This window comes from Lissotriton helveticus, chromosome 6 (genome assembly GCF_964261635.1).
Source record: "Lissotriton helveticus chromosome 6, aLisHel1.1, whole genome shotgun sequence".
NCBI classification, from domain to species: Eukaryota; Metazoa; Chordata; class Amphibia; order Caudata; family Salamandridae; genus Lissotriton; species Lissotriton helveticus.
In genome coordinates, this window is record NC_136067.1 from 1,771,459,899 (window position 1) to 1,771,482,168 (window position 22,270).

The following is a 22,270-nucleotide window of genomic DNA, read 5'->3' on the forward strand; positions in this document are numbered from 1 at the left end:
TACTGTTACCTACAATCCACTGCTGATGATGTCACATATTACATCATTCATGACATGGTCAGTAACATCAACAGCAGTGGATTGTGGGTAACAGTATCCTTAGTTTACTCCCTATAGCTGTCTTTCTTTTAACATAACTGTCTATTTCCTTCCCTTATAGTTACTGTTCTTTTTTAAAAAACATTTTTTTGATCAGTCATAAACAGTGACATTAATAGAAACAGAGAGAGTGAACAAGAGTGAAGAACTATGGTCCTCCTCAGCCACCCTCAGAAAACCAAGGGGGTCAAGATACATCTACCGTGCCCCCTTCTACCCATTCTGAACATTATTTGCCCTCCATCTTGTATCTTAATTCGACCGAAACACAAAATGGTGGACTGCCATAACGCTGCTGGTTTGCGAACCGGGCAACTTCCCGGGAAGCGGTCCAAAAAAAAAAAAAGTTGGGAAAGTAATTCACAGACACTAAGAGTAATAGAGATGGAGTGAGTGAACAAGACTGAGGAACTATGAGAACAGAGGGACTGAGAAAAAGAGTGGAAGGAGTTGAGTAAATAGGTAATAGAGAAAGGAATGAGGAAAGTAGCAAAGGCAGGAAACTGAGGATTAAAGAAGTGAAGCAGTGGATCTAATAGTAGGTGAATGTGATAGAAATGTAACGAAAAGAGTACAACTATTTACCTTGTAATTGCCGTTAAATTAATCACATTTTATTTCTATACTTTCAATCTGTGAAAGAGAGAACCAACATTTGAAAAAAATTAAAATATGTATTTAAAAATTACAAAAGACAAGGGAAAATATTGAAGGACAAATAGTTTTTCAACAACTTTGACACTGACAGAAGCTTCTGCTTCTCCAGGTCCTCTACACAATCCTAAAGATATACATTTTAAACTAACAGTATCTTGATGCAGATGAAGTGAGGCCTATCTTAAAACATGGTGCATCTTTTGCATTGCTCTTGTTTCAGAAAAGTGTCGCTTCAGTATGCCAATAACATGTCTCCTATCCAGAGATTTGTTTGAGGTGAGGCCTACTCAGAGTTCAAGATGAGATTTACACTTGTTGAAGTGTACAGAGGAGATAATATCTGTGAAAGTCTACTAATGAAGTGAGTCATGTCCACTGCACTCTTCAACAAAGTAGAAACCTCCTATGTTTCCCTGGACAGACCTAAACTTGATCTGCACAATGTGATTCGTAATGATAGGAAACACAGGTGATGTAATTGAAATATGTGCAATTTATTTTGCTCATTTCACAATCACATCACTTGTGTTTCCTTTGCTTAGGTATCTCATTGTGCAGATGTAGTCCAGCATATGAAAGAATACGTAGAAGTGCAGCACTGCATACAATAAATTTAACACTTACAGAAAACTCACCTTCTCCATGCCTCCTACACAGTTCTACATATACATCATAAATGCAAACAGTACAGAATTAATTATACATGTTAAATGGTTTATTTTTGCTGTTCTCAGAATGTATCAAAATTCACTAAAAACAGTGACTTGAAGGTATTCATCATGTAACAGCGGGGAAAAAAAAACACAATCAAAATGATCGTGTTTAAAAAACCCATACAACATCAGAAATTAAAATTCAGAACTCCTTAAAGTTAACTTACTTTCCATGACGTCCAAGGATGTCCTATGAACAGCTTACACTCTTTTGTGCTGTTATTACTTTCAGCCCGCCACTTTCTGAAAGAAAACCTCCATCGTTTTTAAAAACACGTTACATGCAATAAATGACTTCTTGCTCTCTACCACTATTTTCCACAAGGCCAAATCTAGTCAGAGATATTTATAACTCTTGGATTTCTTGTAAGCCAATCCCATCATTTGGCATTTCCGCAACTTTCAGAATTAAAATGTTGAAGATCATTTTCACAATCCTGGAATAGTAATATCTTCCCCTTCTTGCTCAGTCATGTTCTACATTTCCTATGACACTGATACTGCTTAATATGAAGCAGACTTACACTACCTCTATGAGTACTACAATTATTTAATTCTCTACATCACTTTTAATCACAAAGCAATGTAAAACAGTAGACAGCATTGCAGACTTACATTCCCTCTACTCCATGTTTTGATTGGCTGCTTCAATTAGCTTATGAAAAGAAACAGTTTTTCTGAACTCATTTAAAGTGCACATACATCTCCATGATGTCCAATCCTATGATTAGAAGTTATGTCTCTGAACTACACTTATCCTCAAGGCCAAATTGTGTAGGAGCCATTAGAACTTCTTGAAATTCCACAGATCATATCCCGAGATTATTTTCCTAAAATTTTGGTTTTAAAAACACCAGGTAAGAGTTTTTAAGGTCATACGGCAATTTTTTTTTGAAAATTAAAACAGAATCATTGCAGAATGACCAGCCATTTCTAGACTTTAAATAAGCTGTGTAATGTCCTGATGATATTGAAGGGCCGTCATGATATATAATTGCTGTAGTTACAAAAGTCCTTCCTGATATTGACAACTGCGAAGCTACAAATTTTTTTATTAAAGTTGTCAATTTTGTTCCATCAGGCCTACATCGTTGGAACATTAAAATGACGTACTGGCCATATGTTCGTATAAATAATGTGGACATCATTTCAGATTTACATTGGCTACACTCCATGTTGTGATTAGCAGCTTTTACTAGCTTATTAAAGGAGACTGATTTACTGTCTGGCAAAGTTAAATATATAAATCTTTCTGAGTCTACACTAGTAGTACTTGATACCATACAGTTCTCGCAGTCATGCTGCCATTGATAAGAAAGCCCAAACAGCTGATCTACATCTACACCTTCAGCATGTAATACATCAAGCATATACATTAAAAACTCCTGACAATCTTGCTGAATATTTTGAGAGAATTGTGTTTGGCCTGAACATCTATCTAACAGATTTCTAATTTCAGACACACTTTCTATGTTTCTTCTATCAGTGGTACATTTCTCTAACACAGAATTTAACAAACTGCAAAATCTTTGATCAGAATTGACCACAATCTCTTCTTTTACATTTTTTAGAGAAAACAAAACATTAATTACTACATTAGCATAGCAGTTGACACCAGAACTGTTTTCAAACTGAAAACCAACAACATCTTCAACAGAATCCTCTTTGTTTCTGCTTGTAATTTTAGGTTCATTCACTTTTTGTCTTTTTGCTACAACCTCCCCAGTATTGTTCTCATTTCTTCGTTTCCGGCCTACCAGACGTTTCTCAAACAAAGGAAACTGAGGCAAATGTGGCGCATACTCTCTTCTTAACCTATTGTATTCCTTAACACAATCTAGATCTGCACAAATGTTTCTGACATCACACTCAATCAAGTACAATCCCGATAAAGTTCTAACTCGTGACAATGCCACATATGCCATACCCTCCTTGAACACAGAACTGCCAATATTCACCAATGCAGTGTCTACACTTAAACCTTGCGATTTATGAATTGTCACCGCATATGCCAAGCAAACAGGGAACTGCTTACGGCGAACATATAAGTCTTTTACAAGCAAAAATCTAGCAGAACAACGAGCAATTAGCTGTACTTCCTCAATGCCATCAAATTTAATTTTTAAAAATTCAATTCCATCTCTATTTCTGTATTTCACAAAATCAACAACATTACCCATTGATCCATTTACCAGACCTCTTTCAACATGTAAATTCCTTCTTAAAATTATACGGCAGTTCAAGCACACATTCAGAGTCTTTTCAAAACCTGCAGTTTTAGATATACTCTTCTCTAATGAATCCAATTTTGTTTTCAGATTCTCAGACAAAATAATTGTTGATCCCATATGCTCTACTCTATCAATAGCTTCCACTTTCACAATCTCTTGCTTTTCTAAATGCAACATTTTGTTGTTAAATTTGGCACATTCTGCAAGAGTTGGCATCAAACATATTCCAGATTTCTTATCAGTAATTTTCTGAAAAATATTCTCAGGCACAACATCTTGTTCTGGATATAAATTTGACAGTAATCGTGCATGTAAAGCTTCTTTCCCATGCTCGGTCACTTTTCCAATTCTAACATCTTGTAGAATAGTCTTGTAAACTTCATCCTTTGCCTGACGCATATTTTCATGCAGTTCAGCATAATTGAAGTTTAACCATATATTGACGTTGCCAATGCTGCCTAGGCACTTCCTGGTATCTTCATGCGTGAGCATTTTGAACACAGGTTGCCCTTTCACTGGTGTCAGCTGCAGAAGATCTCCGAAAACAATGATGTGTTTGCCACCAAATAACACATCATACTCTGTTTTGAGAACTTCTTGCATCCTCAAATGCACAAAGGCAAGCATGACATTGGAAACCATGCTTACTTCGTCAATGATAAGAAGTTTCATTTTCCTCAAGATTCTTGAAACTTCAAAACAAGCATCTCCAGATAGCTTGTGATATTCTAATTTGTTGTCATGCTCCACTGGCAGCATCAGTAAACGATGTAAAGTAATCCCTTTAATATTATGTGCTGCCAGTCCAGTTGGAGCAGTGACAACACAAGACAGCGATGACTCTGTCCTTTCCTGCAAATAGCATGAAATTGCTTTAATGAGGAAACTTTTTCCAGTTCCCGCTTCTCCACTCACGTACAGTCGGACAGGCTTCAACGACGTACATGAGCACTCTTTCTTATCATGACTTAATCCATGATCAATTTGCATGGTAACTTCGTCATATATTTTCCTCTGCTCAACGTTGAGTTGCCTTTCCAACTCTTCTAAGTTAACCGCATCCTCTTGAGCATGTGCCATGGCTCTTTCCACCTCATTCATAGCAGTGGCAGCTTCATTTTCAATAAGAGGTCCTCCTAGTGGATCCTGACTCAATGAAGCAGAACTCTGACTGTCCTGAGAACTGTCTCTGGCAATCTCGGCTGCAATCGTTGCTTCCTGCTCAATTTCCGCATTCAACATTTCTACATATTTGGGAAAAGCAGGACATTCTATGGTCTCCTTGGCGGCATTGAAAGAGTCTTCGTAACAGAGGAAATCTCCAAGCAGTTCCTCTTCTGCACGCCAAGGCTTGAAAAGTTGCAAAAGTGCTAAATAGAAAAACTCCTTTTTTTCAGGAGATTCGCCACTCAATTTTCGATGGTTTATCAAGTGGCATTTTCTTTGCTTGACCAGACATCCCTCACTTCCTATTACAGCATACACTCCTTTCTCAGTATCTTCTTTGATGTTCCTCTTGAACATGTAATTTTGCAGAACCTCATACAGACAAACATTCTCTAGGTGACTGCTTCGATTTGGATAATATGTATCCAACATGTTTGTCTTCAAAATGTCGGTACTGTTTGGCTCCTTTTCCGCCAAATACTCAATTTCCCGCACAGGTTTGAGAACTCGATTACGCATTGCAGCAAGACCAAGACTCGCCCAAACGATACTCCTGGACTTGGCATAGAGACTTGCTGAAGACAACCGGTCAGAACATTCGTACGCTCCGATTTCTCGATGCGACAACATCTTCAGACTGAAACTGTACAACTTCTTGCTGAGGCTCTTTTCATGGGAAATGTCCTCCCACATATCCTTGAATTCTGTCTTCTCTTTTTTGGTGATGTAAGACGTCACATACCGAGCCACAGCCATACAGTTATCAGCCACAAACTGTATATCCATGTTAGCATTCCACATGGACAAAATCACCGGGTTGTAGTCGTTGATGTACTTGGACTCTTCGTTCCTCTTCAAATTGTAAGTGTTTTTAGGTGATTTCTTCATCACATTATGTCGCAGCGAAGACATCAAACTGTTTACTCTTCCTTTAGAAATCACCGGTCGTGGAAAGCCGAAACGACATTTGGTGTAGAACTTGTCTTTGTTTCGGAATTTACGACGGCAGTACTTTCCACATCGATGGCTTTGGAAACGCAGAACTTTTTCTCTTAGGCTTTTCTTCTCCTTTGCGTTTGGAACAGCACACGTAGAATACTGTTGGATGAAACTCATCACTGAGTCTTCTGGATCCGTTCCAAATTTAGGTGCATCCTTGATCCACAGCAACATATGTATATGAGGAGCACCTCTTGCTTGGTACTCCTTTCTCCAGAAGAAATCCAACACCTCTCCAAGAGGTGGATTCTTCTTATTCATGATGAAAGACATCATAGCTTCAAATCTATGATTGAAGTACCTACATACATTGACTGGATCCAAAGAGCACAGTTCTCCGGGTGTCTTGAATTCGATGTTTTCTACGTTAGCATTTGCCTCTCGTAGAAATTGAAGTAAGTCTTCCCAGCCATACTCGGCACAACTCAGAGTGAGGAACCATGTGGGAGTACCTAAGTTCCTCAGCATACATTTTAAATCACCATGACGACGGTACCAGTACTCATTAGTACCACGCTGACACGCCATGAGATTAATCAGGTGAGAATCCAAAATACTATCTTGGACATTCACTTTATCCATAAAATCACTTGCCGAGATGTTTTGCATGTGTATACCACTTTTCAAGATGTGGTTCACTGCATATGACAGTCCAGACAGATCGCTTTCAAACAGGAGATGAAACAAATAAGGAATGCATTGTCGAAACCTAGCATCTCCTGCATACAATCGCAAAGTCCGGTATTCAGAAGCAGGAATTTGATGAGGTCGCTCATCATATCTTCCTCCCTGACCTGTTGGAAAAAGCTGTGGGAAACACCGAGCTTCCAAACTTTCCTCCCAAACACTAATGGGACTCCCTTTGGCTTGTTTCATTTGAAACAACTCAATAGCATTCCCCATGACTTCCTTTGAATGCAAAGGATGAACACTATAATGTTCATATATTTCCTCACTAGTAGAGGGTTCTACTTTCTCAATTTGACCAGCACACAAATCGCTATCCTCTTCCTCACTTACTTCCTCTTCTGCAACATATACATTCTTATAGTATTTATTATTTTTTTTCAAATACAATGTTGCCTTTTTAACTTTCCTAACATCTACTAAATCTTGCCATATTTTCTTATTCTTTGTCGGAACCCCATTAACTAAGATAACCAGAGGTTCCTCTTCCACTTTTTCTACTCCAATTGTGTTAATGTTTTTCTTGAAATCTAGAGGCAAATAAACAACTCTTCCCTTTAATCCTCTCTGTAAATCTGATGGAGGCAATTTCCCTGTCTTTGGCTCCATTCTTACAATAGCCTGAAAGGGATGGATACTTTGAATCAAAATAGATTCATAAGTATTTAAGTCCTTCAATTCAGAAGGAATCTCAACCAATTCCAGATTATTATGAACTGCTCTAGCAGGCATCTGGTTTTGTTTTAATTTGTTACAACAATAAGTACACACACGTTGATCCAATCCCAAATCAAAACAATTTTCTACCATCAAGTATGTTGCAAAATCCTTCCATTCACTATTATTTTCCCTTTCACTTTTTGCATATAAATCCACTAACTTAGTCTGATTCTTATAATAAGTGCGTCTACAACACACACAAGTGAAATTAGGCCTCTCACTTGATTTCATGTCAAACGTCGCAATTTCCCTCTGGAAATTATCTGTACTGGAAACCTGTACACTATCTTCCAAATGACCCTCTACTTCTTGCTCAATTTCAACATTCTCCTCTTTACTTCCAAAGTAACAAAACTCAATTTCTTCACATATATTCTTCACATCTATTTCAGAACCATGCAAAAGAGCAGCGCATAATTGTTTCAGCATAATTGCTGGACTCTTAGCATAATACAACAGTCTAACTAACTTCCTCACTTTGTTATGATGCACTGCTAGCATCCTGAAATGACGAAAAACACTCTGGCATACTCTCCTGGAAAGACAAGCCAGTGAATGACCATGCAAACCTGTCACTTCTCTCACTCTGCAAGGATCTAATTCTTGCAACAACCTTATTTTCTGCTTCAAACTTTTCTTGTTAAATGTCCGTACAAAATCACAAAGCAAATTGATGGAATCCTGTCGCACACTGCAAATACTACTACACTTCCAGGTGTACACAGGACCCTTAGCACGTCTTCCTAAAACCTCATTACCTAACAACTCTTCTGCCTCTGTTGTCACAAGTTTTTCTTTTTCAACTGGACAACCATCTTTCACTTCATAAGCACGACCACTGATGTCAACTGCATGCACCAAATCATTATCCTGGAAATAACTCTCTTCATTAAAAAATGCCTCACAGCTTGAACTATGTATCCATTCTCCAGAAAAAACTTCACAAAAATTACTACGATTAACTATTCTCTTCCATCTACTATTTCTTTTGAAATCAAAAATTGCCTTGTTTAGCTTCCTAATTCTATTGATTATCAAAATAAATAACTTACGTTTAATTTCAAAAGCCTGATCAATAACTTTCTCAACTTTTTTTTTTCTCCTATAAAAAACTAATTTCTGTTGACCTTTCTTAATATTTTTTAACAAATTGCCAATTATCCTGTTACGGAACATTCGTTTACGAATCTCCCTAAACTGTTGTTTCCTTCTACTATCATGCACAGATTTATCTCTTGCTCTAGCAGTAACATTTTCATTTGTCCTTTTCTTTCCATTTGATTTACTTGTCATGTTATGGATTGAAACATTTTCTGTACTAATATTTTTTTTATTAGAAATATTTCTTATGAAATATTTAGAGCTCTTACCCGGTGCTTTCTTCATGGCTTGAGAAATCTTTTTGTTAGAGGACTGCTGCGTTTTTTTTTTCTCCTGCTGTCTTTGACGTTTTGCAGCCTTTATCTCTCTTATTTTTGTAGGCATATTTAAATCTTGAAATGATCTGCAGTTGAATCTGAGGAAAAATATAATAAAAAATGTTATTAAACATTATTATCAAACAGTAAATCAGTAATAGTGATCAAAAACATAACACACTACTTGACAATTTAATTTGAAGATTTTTTAGTCATTGCCATTTTTTGGGAAAAGTAATGGTTTGCAAATTTATGACAAGGACATAATGGTGTATGCTTCTCTATAAGGCATTTCAGTATCTCTAATGTCATTTTTCCCATATTACATTATAAGACCTTTCCCCATGAAGCACATTCCTTGTAAATATGCTCCCACCTGTGCATTGCAAATTTAGATTTTGACTGTTTCAGACACATAGCCATGTTGAAAGTGACCCAAAAAAATTGCAAACGTTTTAAAAAAAAACATTCATGTGTCTTAATGACATTTTAAGTCATTTCCCCATGGACAATGTTTTCTAAGTGGCACAAAAGAGGTATACACCTATCATAAAACAATAACAGTGATCAAAAACTTAACACACTACTTGACATTTTAAATAGAAGATTTTTTTAGTCAAATTTACAATACAGAAATACCAGAAAAGAAATGACATTTATATTTATGTTACCTATGCTATTTTATATGTGAATCTGATCTAATTTTATGAGCATATTTTAATATTTTATTGAAGACACTACACATAACCTGTTTTTGAAGGTGTCTTTATTTTTAAATTAAACGGTTTACCTTTTTACTTTTTATTGATTATAAATTTTAAAAATAAATGTTTATAATTCCAAAGGCTCAAGCAGGTCAGCTTCCCATCCTATATCATATAATTCGGACAAATCTGCATCCTCATCACGCTCTTCTTCATCCTCAGGATTTAAATCATCCAATGGATCAACATCCACTGATGTTTCAATTACAAGTTCAATGATGAGGTCAAAATCAACTGATTGCAGATTGTCGCTCATGTTGAGGTTGTCTTTATCTTTAAATAAAGATAACAACAATGAGATGTTGCAGAGTAAGAGACAAATCTCACAGATTATAATAGTAAAATTATTTAACAAGAGTAACATTTTGCAGCTATTATTTAGCCATGTCCAGCGATGCTGAGCAGGTGAAGCCTATGTCTAATTTTTCACTGAACAGGACTCATCTGTTCTTAACCTTGGATAAGCCTCAACGACTCTGTGTCCCCTGCACATACTCAAATGTTAAAGTGCAGATTTATATTAAATGGCACATCCCCAGGCATGCACCAGTTAATGTGCACCACTGCTTTACCACCCATGGTGTGCCGCATTTACAATCAGATAGGAGAAAGCTGCTTCAAAACCCTGCGCCTGCTTGAAGCTGGCATAGGTCTTGACGCAGCATTGTATAGATGGGGCACCCCTGAGCCTTGCTGGAGCTGCATCGCACTTACGATACAACTCCAGCAATGCGCCACCTTTACGGCACAGATGCGTCACGCATCTGTGCCGTTTTTGCCCCATGCTGCGCCGCATTGTAAATGCAGCACAACATGGGTGGCGGAACAGTGGCGCAGGATGACTGTCACATCCCTGGTGATGCGCCACTCATCATAAATCTATCCCTAAGCTTCTTATCTTGTTACAGATGAACTGCCATATGTATCATCAAAATATTTTACATATTATAAATAGCAAATTTTAAGGAATAAATAGCGATTCTTTACTATTCCTAATTTACAATGAGCAAATTGCTAATTGCAAATTACCCATTCATTTCCATAGGCTAGGAGGCTCATAGGAATTAATGTTGCAAGTTGTGATTAGCAATTAGCTCATCACAAAATAGGATTTTTTTCAAGCGTGCAGGGGTATCTCAAGAACACCCTGCTGCACCCCTGAAAAAGAAATTTGGGAGCACATGGCACACCTACATGCCCTAATGGCATGTATGGGCGTCATATGGGACCTTTTTTTTTTTTTTTTTTAAAATGCTTTTTGAAAAGAATTCGCAAATTACCACAAACTAGAAGTTGGTGGTAGTTTCCAAATCCTTAATATCATTTTTTACATTTTTTTTTTTGATACATTGCATTTAAGGAATCTTAAATTTTGAATTATTGACATTTTAAGTAATTTCCACATGTGCAGTGTTTTCAAAATATAATTTGAAAATCGTTTTTGGGGAAAAGTAATGGTTTGCAAATTTATGACAAGGACATAATGGTGTATGCTTCTCTATAAGGCATTTCAGTATCTCTAATGTCATTTTTCCCATATTACATTATAAGACCTTTCCCCATGAAGCACATTCCTTGTAAATATGCTCCCACCTGTGCATTGCAAATTTAGATTTTGACTGTTTCAGACACATAGCCATGTTGAAAGTGACCCAAAAAAATTGCAAACGTTTTAAAAAAAAACATTCATGTGTCTTAATGACATTTTAAGTCATTTCCCCATGGACAATGTTTTCTAAGTGGCACAAAAGGGGTATACACCTATCATAAATCTGTCCCTAGCATTATAAATGATTAAATCAGGATGACAAAGATGTGGCCTATCCAGAGGTTTGTTTAAGGTGAGGCCTACTCAGGATTGCAGATTAAAGTTACGCTTGATGAAGAATACAGAGGAGATAATTTATTGTAAAGGCCTACCAATGAAGTAAGTGATTTCTACTTCATTGCACCAGTCATCATAAATGTATCCATAAGCTTCTTATCTTGTTAGACATCAACCGCCATATGTATCATATAACTATTTTGCATTTCCAAAAAAGCGAATTTTAAGGAATAAATAGCGATTCTTTACCATTCCAAATTTGTTTGAGAAAATTGCTAATTGCAAATTACCCATTCATTTCCATGGGCTAGGAGGCTCATATAAATGAAGGTGCAATTTGCGATTAACAATTTGCTCATCACAAATTAGGAATTTATTCCAAAGGTGCAGGGGTGTCTCAAGAACACCCTGCTGCAACCCTGAAAAAGAAATTTGGGGGCATATGGCGAACATAAATTTTAACAACATTCCTTTACCTCAAAAACGATTTTCAAATCATAACTTCAAAACACTACACATGGGAAAATTACTTAAATTGTCCTTAAGACACATAAAAGCGTTTTTTGATTGGCTTTCCTGCATGGTAGGGTCACTTTTAACATGGCTATGTAACATAAACATTCAAAATCAAAATTTTCCATGTACAGGTGGGAGCATATTTACAAGCAATTTGCGCCACAAAGAAAGGTCTGACATTAAAATGGGAAAAATAACATCAGGGACAGTCAATTGCCTTATAAAGAACCATACACCATTATGTCCTTCTCATGAATTTAAAAACAATTCCTTTTTCCCAAAAACGATTTTCAAATCATAATTTCAAAAAACTGCACATGAGAAAATGACTTAAAATGTCATTGAAACACATGAAAGCGTTTTTTGATTGGCTTTCCTGCATGGTTGGTTCACTTTTATCATGGCTATGTAACACAAACATTTATAATTAAAATTTTCATGCACATGTAAGAGCATATTTACAAGCAATTTGCGCCACAGAGAAAGGTCTTACACTAAAATGAGAAAAATAACATCAGGAACAGTCAATTGCCTTATAAAGAACCATACACCATTATGTCCTTGTCATGATTTTATAAACAATTCCTTTTCCCCAAAAACGATTTTAAAACCATAATTTCTAAACACTGCACATGGGAAAATGACTTAAAATGTCATTAAAACACATGAAAGCCTTTTTTGATTGCCTTCCCAGCATGGTTTGGTCACTTTTAACATGGCTATTTAACACAAACATTCAAAATCTAAATTTTCCATGCACATGTGAGAGCATATTTACAAGCAATTTGCGCCACAGAGAAAGGTCTTACACTAAAATGAGAAAAATAACATCAAGGACAGTCAATTTATTATAAAGAACCATACACCATTATATCCTTGTCATGAATTTAAAAACAATTCCTTTTCCACAAAAACGATTTTCAAATCATAATTTCTAAACACTGCACATCAGAAAATGACTTAAAATGTCATTAAAACACATGAAATCATTTTTTGATTGGCTTTCCAGCATGGTTGCGTCACTTTTAACATGGCTATATAACACTAACATTCAAAATCAAAATTTTCCATGCACATGTGAGAGCATATTTACAAGCAATTTGCGCCACATAAATCATAATTTTCTCCTTAAAGCACACTATTCTCTATCTAAAGTAAAGAAATATTTTCTCACCTTAGCAAATACTTTGAGTTTGAAAACAGTCTAAGAAACACACCAATTTGTCTTCAGCAGAGCAAAAGGTATGCACTCCAGAGTCTGCAGCTATCAAAAGCACAGAAATGGTGTAATTCTTCACACATATTTCTCATGTCACCCAATCAAAACTCTTCCCTCACTTTTTTTCAAATGAAAACCCTTCCCCCTCTGCCCTTTCTGCCTATTTTCCATAGCAACCAGCTCTTGGAGAAACTCTGGTGTTTGCAAATTCACACAACAATGTTGCAATTGAACTCTGAACTCTCAGTGCACCTGCATATCCAGTGCTTTCTTTCATTTAATGATATTTTATTGACCACTCAAAATACATCTTTCAAACAACACATCTGTGCACCCTAACTTTCTGTTTTCATCAATCAAAATCCACCAATCACTGTTACTACTTCATGAACACAGAAACTCCACAGTTTTTTTCATTTCAAACTCACATTTTTTCAACTGCCATTTCATTGCCACACTTCATCTGACTGCAGGAGAACCTTCTCTCACCATGTTTTCTGTCTGGATTGTTGGTCATAGTTATATTCACTGGGCTCAAAGGTACGTTGAAAGCAGGAATTTACCTAACCTCAATTTACAAGATGTGGAAATTAAGTGGTTTGGCCACAGAGGATTAAAATGTCACCAATTGATACCATTGGTGAAAACCTTTATGCATTTGCCAAAACCTGACCTGTTAATTGTGCACTGTGGAGGTAATGACTTGGGCACTTTGACTGGTGTAGGTCTGGAAATGCTTTTAAAGGACACCTTTGAGCAATTAATGGCACTTTTTCCTCAGACTGCCTTGGTATATTCAAATATATGCCAAAGACAGAAATGGAGGTGGTCAAACCAATTTTGTCCACAAATTGAGAAGTCGAGGAAGCATGTAAACAAATCTGTTTCAGCTTACATGAGAGACCATGGAATGGGCTCCCTGTACAACAATAACTTGCGTTACTACATGCAAGATATCTACAGAGGAGATGGAGTTCACTTCTCAGATGAGGGCAACAGAGTTTTCACTCTGAATTTAAAAATGTGCATTGGTACCTACTTATAAGTACCAAAATGTACCATAAACCCAAAAGCTCTTCTCAGAGCTACCCTACATCTAATCACTCACAATTATTATTTTACTCTAACTTTTTTCACTAATTTTCAACAAAGTACACTCCCTGGGGCGCTACCCGGTACGCGTACCGGGAGCTAACCTCGCGAAATTTTTTTAAAAAATGTTTTTTTTCCGCACATATAAACCTCCTCAGCCACCCTCAGAAAACCTAGGGGGTCAAGATAAGTCTACCGTGCCCCCTTCTACCCATTCTGAACATTATTTGCCCTCCATCTTGTATCTTAATTCGACCGAAACACAAAATGGTGGACTCCCGGAACGCTTAAGGTACGCGAACCGGGGCGCTCAACGGTTCGCGTACCGGGTCGCTCCCTGGGAAGCGCACCATCAAAAAAGGTGGGAAAGTAGTTTACAGAAAAGCCACTGGAGACAATTTCACCAAATATAGATTAGCTCATACTACATACCAATCCCTACCATTTTCACAAATTTGATTGGAATTCCATTTAGCCATTTAGCCTGTAGACCTCTCTAAATACCGTGAGGTAAATTACTTCACAAAACACATCTGAAATGTTGGAATTGACAACCAATTAAAATGTTACTTTCATTTTCTACTTTTTTTACCTCACATTTGATTGGTTATGTACCCGAATATATATAAAGGAAGAGAAGGAAACACAGCCATTTTGACTACTACTTCCTGGTGTACATTTCAATAGGATTTTCATTAATAACTTCAACTTCTTTTTAAAGGTAAGTTGTTATTTTTAAAACTGAAGTATATTGTGCACTTTAAGTTAATATGGCAAACTTTTTCTGTTAGTTATATACTATCCCTCTGTAGTACTTATAAATTTAGATACACTTTTTTATATTCCTACTTCCACTCTGATACTATACACTGCCCAAAGATAAATTCTCTGTTAAAAACTGCCTATCTAAAATTAATCCCAACAGTGCCCTACCTCTACTAATATATATTTTTTTTATGCAAATTTCAGGAAAAATGGAAAGTGAACAAAACATTTCATTTGAAATTGTCCTTCCAGAGTCCAACACAGAAATCATTGATCCAAATGAGATTGAATTTATGGATGAAACTTGGGACCAAGAACTACTGCAATGTGTGCAAGCAGTAGATAACCTCCTTGCAAATGAGGACATTTTACAACCTCAGAGACTACAATCTATATTCCATGATTATGAAATTTCTGACAATTAAATGTTAGAAAGTTTAATAAATTATGAAACACAATAAAAAAAGCTTAAAAAAAAAAAAAATGATCAACAAAACCAACAATCAATTAACATACAGCATTTGAAAAGTCTATCATTCATTTTTCATTGTGATACGCTCCCCAGAACGCTTCCCGGTTCGCGTACCGGGCGCTAACCACGAAAAAAAACAAAAAAAAATTTTTTTTTTTTTGCTTAGCGGGGCCCCTTTAAAGCCTCCACATCAAACCTAGGGGGTCAGGGAGGATCTACTATGCCCCCTTATGGTCATTTGCCCCTTCGCTTTTGCCTCCTCTTGTCTCTCGATCCTACCGAGAGACAAGATGGCGGCCGCTCCGGACTGTTTAGAATGTTGACAGACACCGGAGAGCCAATCAACTTCGCTACGCGAAGTTCCGTTACGCGTCAAGTACGCGTACCGGGGCGCTGCTTGGTCCGCGCTTACAGATATATATCTTTTTTTGAACGTTATTTTCTCAAAATCCACTGCAGCACATATATTGAGACCTACAAAAGGCACATCGGGCTACCAGTCCCTACAATTTTGCCAAGTTTCGTGCAAATCCATTCAGCCGTTCGGGCTAAAAGTGAGGCTAACCACCCTATGGAAAACTCAATGTTAAAAACACGTTTTGGGACCCCCCTTTTTTCTCGGCCCCCCCTGGACCAACTCCCCCCAAATTTCCAGGGGCTGCTCAGAAACAAAATGTGCCATTTTCCTGAAAATTTCAGCCAATTCCGTCCACAAACGCCAAAGTTATTAGACATAGAATTTTCAAAAAACCCATAGGGAAAAAATCCTAACTATATATACCTACTGGCGACCGCCAGTAGGTAATATATATATATACATATATATGGAGAGAAGCAATGGCGGTTAAAGCTGGAGCACTCTTCAGCGGGTGCGTGCGTGTGACCAACCACAGGACCAAAAATCTTTTTTTCCCAAAAGTAAACGCCGCACTCAGGAACTATAAATCACTGATTTATTAGGCAAACTCCACATGCAGTCTGTCACACCGACGCGTTTCGGGCACACACCCTTTCTCACCATTCAAACCCGTCCCATGACTTTCTGGGATTGGTAGTTTATACGTTTCCATTGCAAATGACACCTTTTGTGACAGTTTATCAATCATAATTTGATAATTACATTACACAACACTTTTTTTTAATGCAACTGCACTACGTGATGCAAATTATCAGATTTCCAACTTTAAAATATAGGTATAGTACCTCTATTAATCAAGATTTTAACACATTAGTGCAGTTGTATTTCAACCGATTTGCCAACCATTATTGTGTGCTTATCTGTATATTATGTTCAACTTTAGGTATAGTACTGCAATGTCTTAACACATGGCTATTCTCCTATCTGAACTTAACCATTTTCTCATTCCTTTGTGTTGCAAAATGTTAAACATTTTTTGTGAGTGTTACTGACAGTCACATTTTTGAGTTCAAAACTGTTTTTCAAGTGTTTGTTACAAATATACAAAGAGTTCCTCATCCAGGTTCATTCCTCTCGGGATCTTAGTTTTCATGCGAATTATGTACTTTGATTCCATTTGGCGTAATTTCAGTTTTCCATCGCCTAGTCTTTCATTTTGTTCGATGTTGTCTATTCCAAAAAAGCACATTTTCTTCCAATCCCCACCTTGGCATTCGAGCATATGTTTAGCTTTAGCATATGTCATGTCTCTGTTCCTTACAGCTCTTATGTGCTCAAGCATTCTCTTTTTCAGGGCACAAATTGTGCTTTCAATGTACATTTGTGCACAGTCACATTGAATGATGTACACTACAAATTGGGTAGTGCAAGTTATTTTTGTTTTGATTTCAATTAATCGTCCTTCTGGATTTTATATTTTTACCAATTTTGCACGCTTTGCAACGTCCACATTTATTAAATCCATTTTGCTGCTTTTCAAGCCAATTTGTAGGATTTTTTACTTGGATTTTTTTCAAAGTGATTTCTCACGAGCATATCCTTTAATAAGGGCACTTTTCTGAATGATAGTTTTGGCTCGTTTCCTAAGATTTTCTTTAAGTCAGCGTCTTGATGTAATAGTGGCCAATATTTTTGAATACATCCTCGTATTTTAGAGAAGGAAAACCTAATAATAAATCTGTCTCACCACATATTAACACCAGTGGAAACCAAAGTTCTAAATAAAGGATTAAGTTTCTGTCCACAAAAGCACTTTAATCACACAGACACGAAAATCGACATCTATAAGTTTGTACGAAAAGTTAAATTGGCAAATATCTTTGCCAACAAAGATGGAGAAGTAGGACAACCACCAGAAGAAGGAGGAGAAACAACAACTACCACAAGCGAACTGACATCGGAACTAACGATTGAGTTGATACCGCATCTGAAGGTTCTATTTGATCTTGCCAATGAGTATGAAAATGATGAAGTCCCAGAAATAATAATGTTACAGGAATTGGGCTTGAACACGAAATTACATCAAAAAAGTAATGTACATTCAAAATCGAAATACTGTCCACAACTATACCCAGGGAACAAGATAGACTCATTCTCAGAAGCTGTGATGACAGAACTGGATAAATTGGAAAAACAGCGAAACAGAAGATCGGAAAACATCACAATAAAGGAGAATAGAGCCATACAAGCATTGGCGAATAACAATGAAATAATAATAAAGCCCGCAGATAAGGGCAGCAATATTGTTATTCAAAATACTCAAGATTATATGAAAGAAGCATATCGACAACTAGATGATGAGACTAAGTACAAGAAATTAGCATGCAATCCAATAAACACAATGCTAAAAGATTTGAAAAACATGTTGGATGAATGGCATGAGCAAAAACTATTGGACCTTGATGAATTAAAATACCTTTGGAAGGAAAATCCAACCATGCCAACAATTTACTTCCTTCCGAAGGTGCACAAGACCCTTATTACCCACCAGGTAGGCCAATAGTGTCCTCATGTGACTCAATTTACGAAAATATCTCATCTTATGTCGATCAATACTTAGCTCCAATGGTGAAAAACCTAGCCTCATATGTACAAGACACTGGGGATTTTCTACGAATATTATCCAACATCACTTGGAATCCTGCCTTCCTATTGGTAACAATAGATGTTGTATCTTTATACACATCAATCGAACGCACGATAGGATTGAATGCCTGTGCCTACTTTTTCAAACAAAGGAACATATCACAATTGGAACACTCAGCCATGCTACTGACCCTGATCAAGACTTGCCTTAACAACAATGTGTTCCTCTTTAATCATAAGATTTACAAACAACTGTGCGGATGTGCAATGGGCGTCTGAGTCTCCTTCTCCCCTAACTATGCGAACCTCACCATGGGTTGGTGGGAGAAGGAGATAGCATGGGGACAGGACAATCACGAAGAACTGGAAAAAATAATGCTCTGGTCGAGATACATCGACGACCTCTTTGTCATATGGAACGGAACAAAGAATGAATTCATGCAATATTTCTCCAAACTAAACAACAATGATGTAGGACTATCATTTACATGCAATACAAGCAAAAGTAGGATTGACTATTTGGACATTACAGTGTATATTGAAAATGGCCAAATTAACACAACACTTTACAGAAAAAGTACTGCAACCAACAGCATCCTACATGCTGAAAGTTTTCATCCGAAATCAGTAATAAAGAATGTACCGTTTGGAGAATTTATAAGGATGAAAAGAAATTGTTCTAAAGAGGAAGAAGCAAATGTACAAATTGCCAAATCTTCAGATGGTTCTACACGTACCCGCCAACCCAGACAAGACTCAAGGCAACCATTGTGTTCAGTTCCTACACAACAGGGAGGCATCCCCTCCAGCCAACCTGTACAAAGTGACTCATCGACCAGCCAATCTACAATCCAAGGCACTGGACCAGTGCCTTTTTTAGGGGTAGGCACAGATGCAACCGGAGATCCCGGCGAACGTGGTTCAACAGAACAACAGCGCTCCATAGCACAATCAACAAGGAGCCACAGAATCTAATCATCAACATCTCAAGTCAAAACATCTCGACTACACAAAATAGGGTTCTACAAAAGGGGATTTCATTCGTCCCTACCTATAACACCAATGAACTTGAATCTCAAGTAAGCTTTTATAAGTTTTTGCGATCCTTACGATTGAGACACTTCTTTTCCAATGTTTGCACAACTTCAGCAACCAATGAGGAAAATACCATTATGGATTTACGTCCCAAAAGCACTTTTTTGGCGCCTGTCAGCCATAAAACTTTGGACACATTCGAAGCTCTAGTGCACAAAGACCTTGACAAAATTCGACAAACAACAGTACGACACAAACAAAATCTAACAAGACAAGAAAAAATAGCTTTGAATCAACTGGCTACCAATAATGATATCATGATCTGCCCTGCTGATAAGGGTGGCTCCTTGGTCATCATGGACACCCAATTCTACCTTGATAGTGTGAATGAACATCTGGCAGAGGCCAACACCTACATGGAAATTAACTCAGATCCCACTAAAGAATATGCTGCTATCCTCCAAACACTCGTTGATAAAGCAGTAACTTCAGGAACCATCACCACCAAAGATCGCAGTTATCTCATCAAATCTCATCCCAACATTCCGTATTTGTACATGATCCCCAAAATCCACAAACATCCTACCAAACCACCCTTCAGACCGATCGTCAGCACATGTAATTCCATTCATGAACCTATTGGCACCTACATTGATCGTCACCTGCAACCTTCAGTCAAGCAAATGGCCAATTATCTTCAGGACACCACAGACTTTCTATCCAAACTGATCTCCATCATCATTGATCCACAAACACCTGTTCTACTTTGCACCATAGACGTGAATTCACTATACACTTCCATACCCCATAATCTTGGCATTCAGGCCGCAGAAGGGGCATTACTCAAAACCAACAAACCACTTGAACTGCAAATTTTTCTCATGGAACTCATTGAATTCACTTTGATGCACAGTTATTTCAGATACCAAAACAAATTCTTCACTCAACTTTCCGGATTAGCCATGGGCAATTGTGCTGCCCCAGCATACGCTAATCTCTTCATGCAAGATTTTGAGACTGCACATATTCTGACTGTACCACATTGGAAAAACCATCTCAAAATCTACTATCGCTATATTGACGATATCTTTCTAATGTGGACTGGCACAGAACAACAACTTACCTTTGCCATCAGCCATCTCAACAGTGTCAATCACAGAATCCAATTCACTCACCAATCTAGCCGCACCAACATAGCTTTTCTGGATGTCAACATTACCATCAAAGACAATAAAATTGAAACATCCATATACACCAAACCTACAGACCGGAACAATTACCTTCATTACTCCAGCTTTCATCAACCCAGTCTCAAAAAACATCTGCCTTACTCACAACTGTTACGAGCCAAAAGAATAGCTTCAACCGAACATTCATTCACACAGGACAGTACCAACATTATGCACAGATTTTCAGAAAGAGGTTACCCGCAACACATCATTTCTGCAGCTCACACAAGAGTGACCTCCATCGATCGTTCTACTTTATTGAAACCCAAACTCAAAACAAGTTCCAACATACAACCCAACGTGTTTGTCTCTAAATTCTCAACTAAAAGTCACCTAATCAAAAAAAGCATTAAAACTCACTGGCAAATACTACAATTGGAACCAGACTTTAACAATCTGTTTGACCAAATTCCCATCTTTGCGTACCAACGCTCTAAGAACTTACGTTCACTCATAAAACCACGCACCATTGAATCTGCTGTGTATAAAGGAATCATACCCTGTTACAATTATCAGAACTGTCACAACATCATCCCAGGAAATCAAATAAACCATCCCAGTTCTGGCAAACAAATCTCACTGAAAACCAATGCAACTTGCGACACCACCAACGTGGTGTATCTTCTGAAGTGCCCCTGCGGATTACCCTACGTAGGGAAAACCGAGCGCAAAATAAAGACCAGGCTCAACGAACATAAGAGCAATATCAGAAACAAAAACTTAAAATCATGCGTGTCTGCTCACTTCACCCAGCAAAATCATAACAACAGTCAAATCCGCTTCCTCGTTTTGGAGGTTGTAGAGAAACCTGAAGGTATTGATCCCAAAAAATACTTGTTGCAACGGGAACTATTCTGGATTTTCAAACTCGGTACAACTGTACCAAAAGGACTCAACGAACGTCTGGAATTTAGCAGCTTCCTTTAATCTAACTCGCTTTATGTACTCATTTTACCATTCTCTGTTGGTTTGTCAGTATTTTGTGTCTGCATTCTCAATGTACCTGAATTCAACGGTGAATTACATATTGTATTCTTCCTGTACATATTGTTTATCTCCTGTTTTTTCTATTCCCACAGATGTCTGTTTTCCTCTTACGCTCGTATCTTCCCTTACATTTCTGTCATTATTTCACTTCATTTTTTCACATTATTTTACATCACTCTTATTATTTTCATATGCTCGTTTTCCTATTCTTTTACTTCAGGGGGTTCGGTCCCGTACTTCCACTTCTCTCCATATTCTAATGGCTTCACTCTTTACTAATTTCCTCAGCTCTATCACTTTTAGATTTGGCTTTTCGTTTTTTCTTTGCTTTTTACTACGCCTTGAGGAACTCGGTCCGCTTTCTATTTCCCACCCGCGAACTAAAAACAGACGCATGCGCACTAACACTTGTTACTTCCGCATCCTCCCGATGGCGTTTTCCACCGGTGATTGCTTCGGCTAATTTTGACACACCCGGTAAGATACTCTACATTTCGGTTATCCTATCTACTTAACTGCCCTAAACCTCGTAGTTTCTCTGGTGACCACTATCACATATTTCTGTTGGTGTCCTTTCACTTTTACTTTTCTTTTTTTATGCCTGTTTAAGTCGTTTGCATGACGCTACGTTAAATGCTTTACGTTTCTAGATATATTCCTTTGGGTTATCC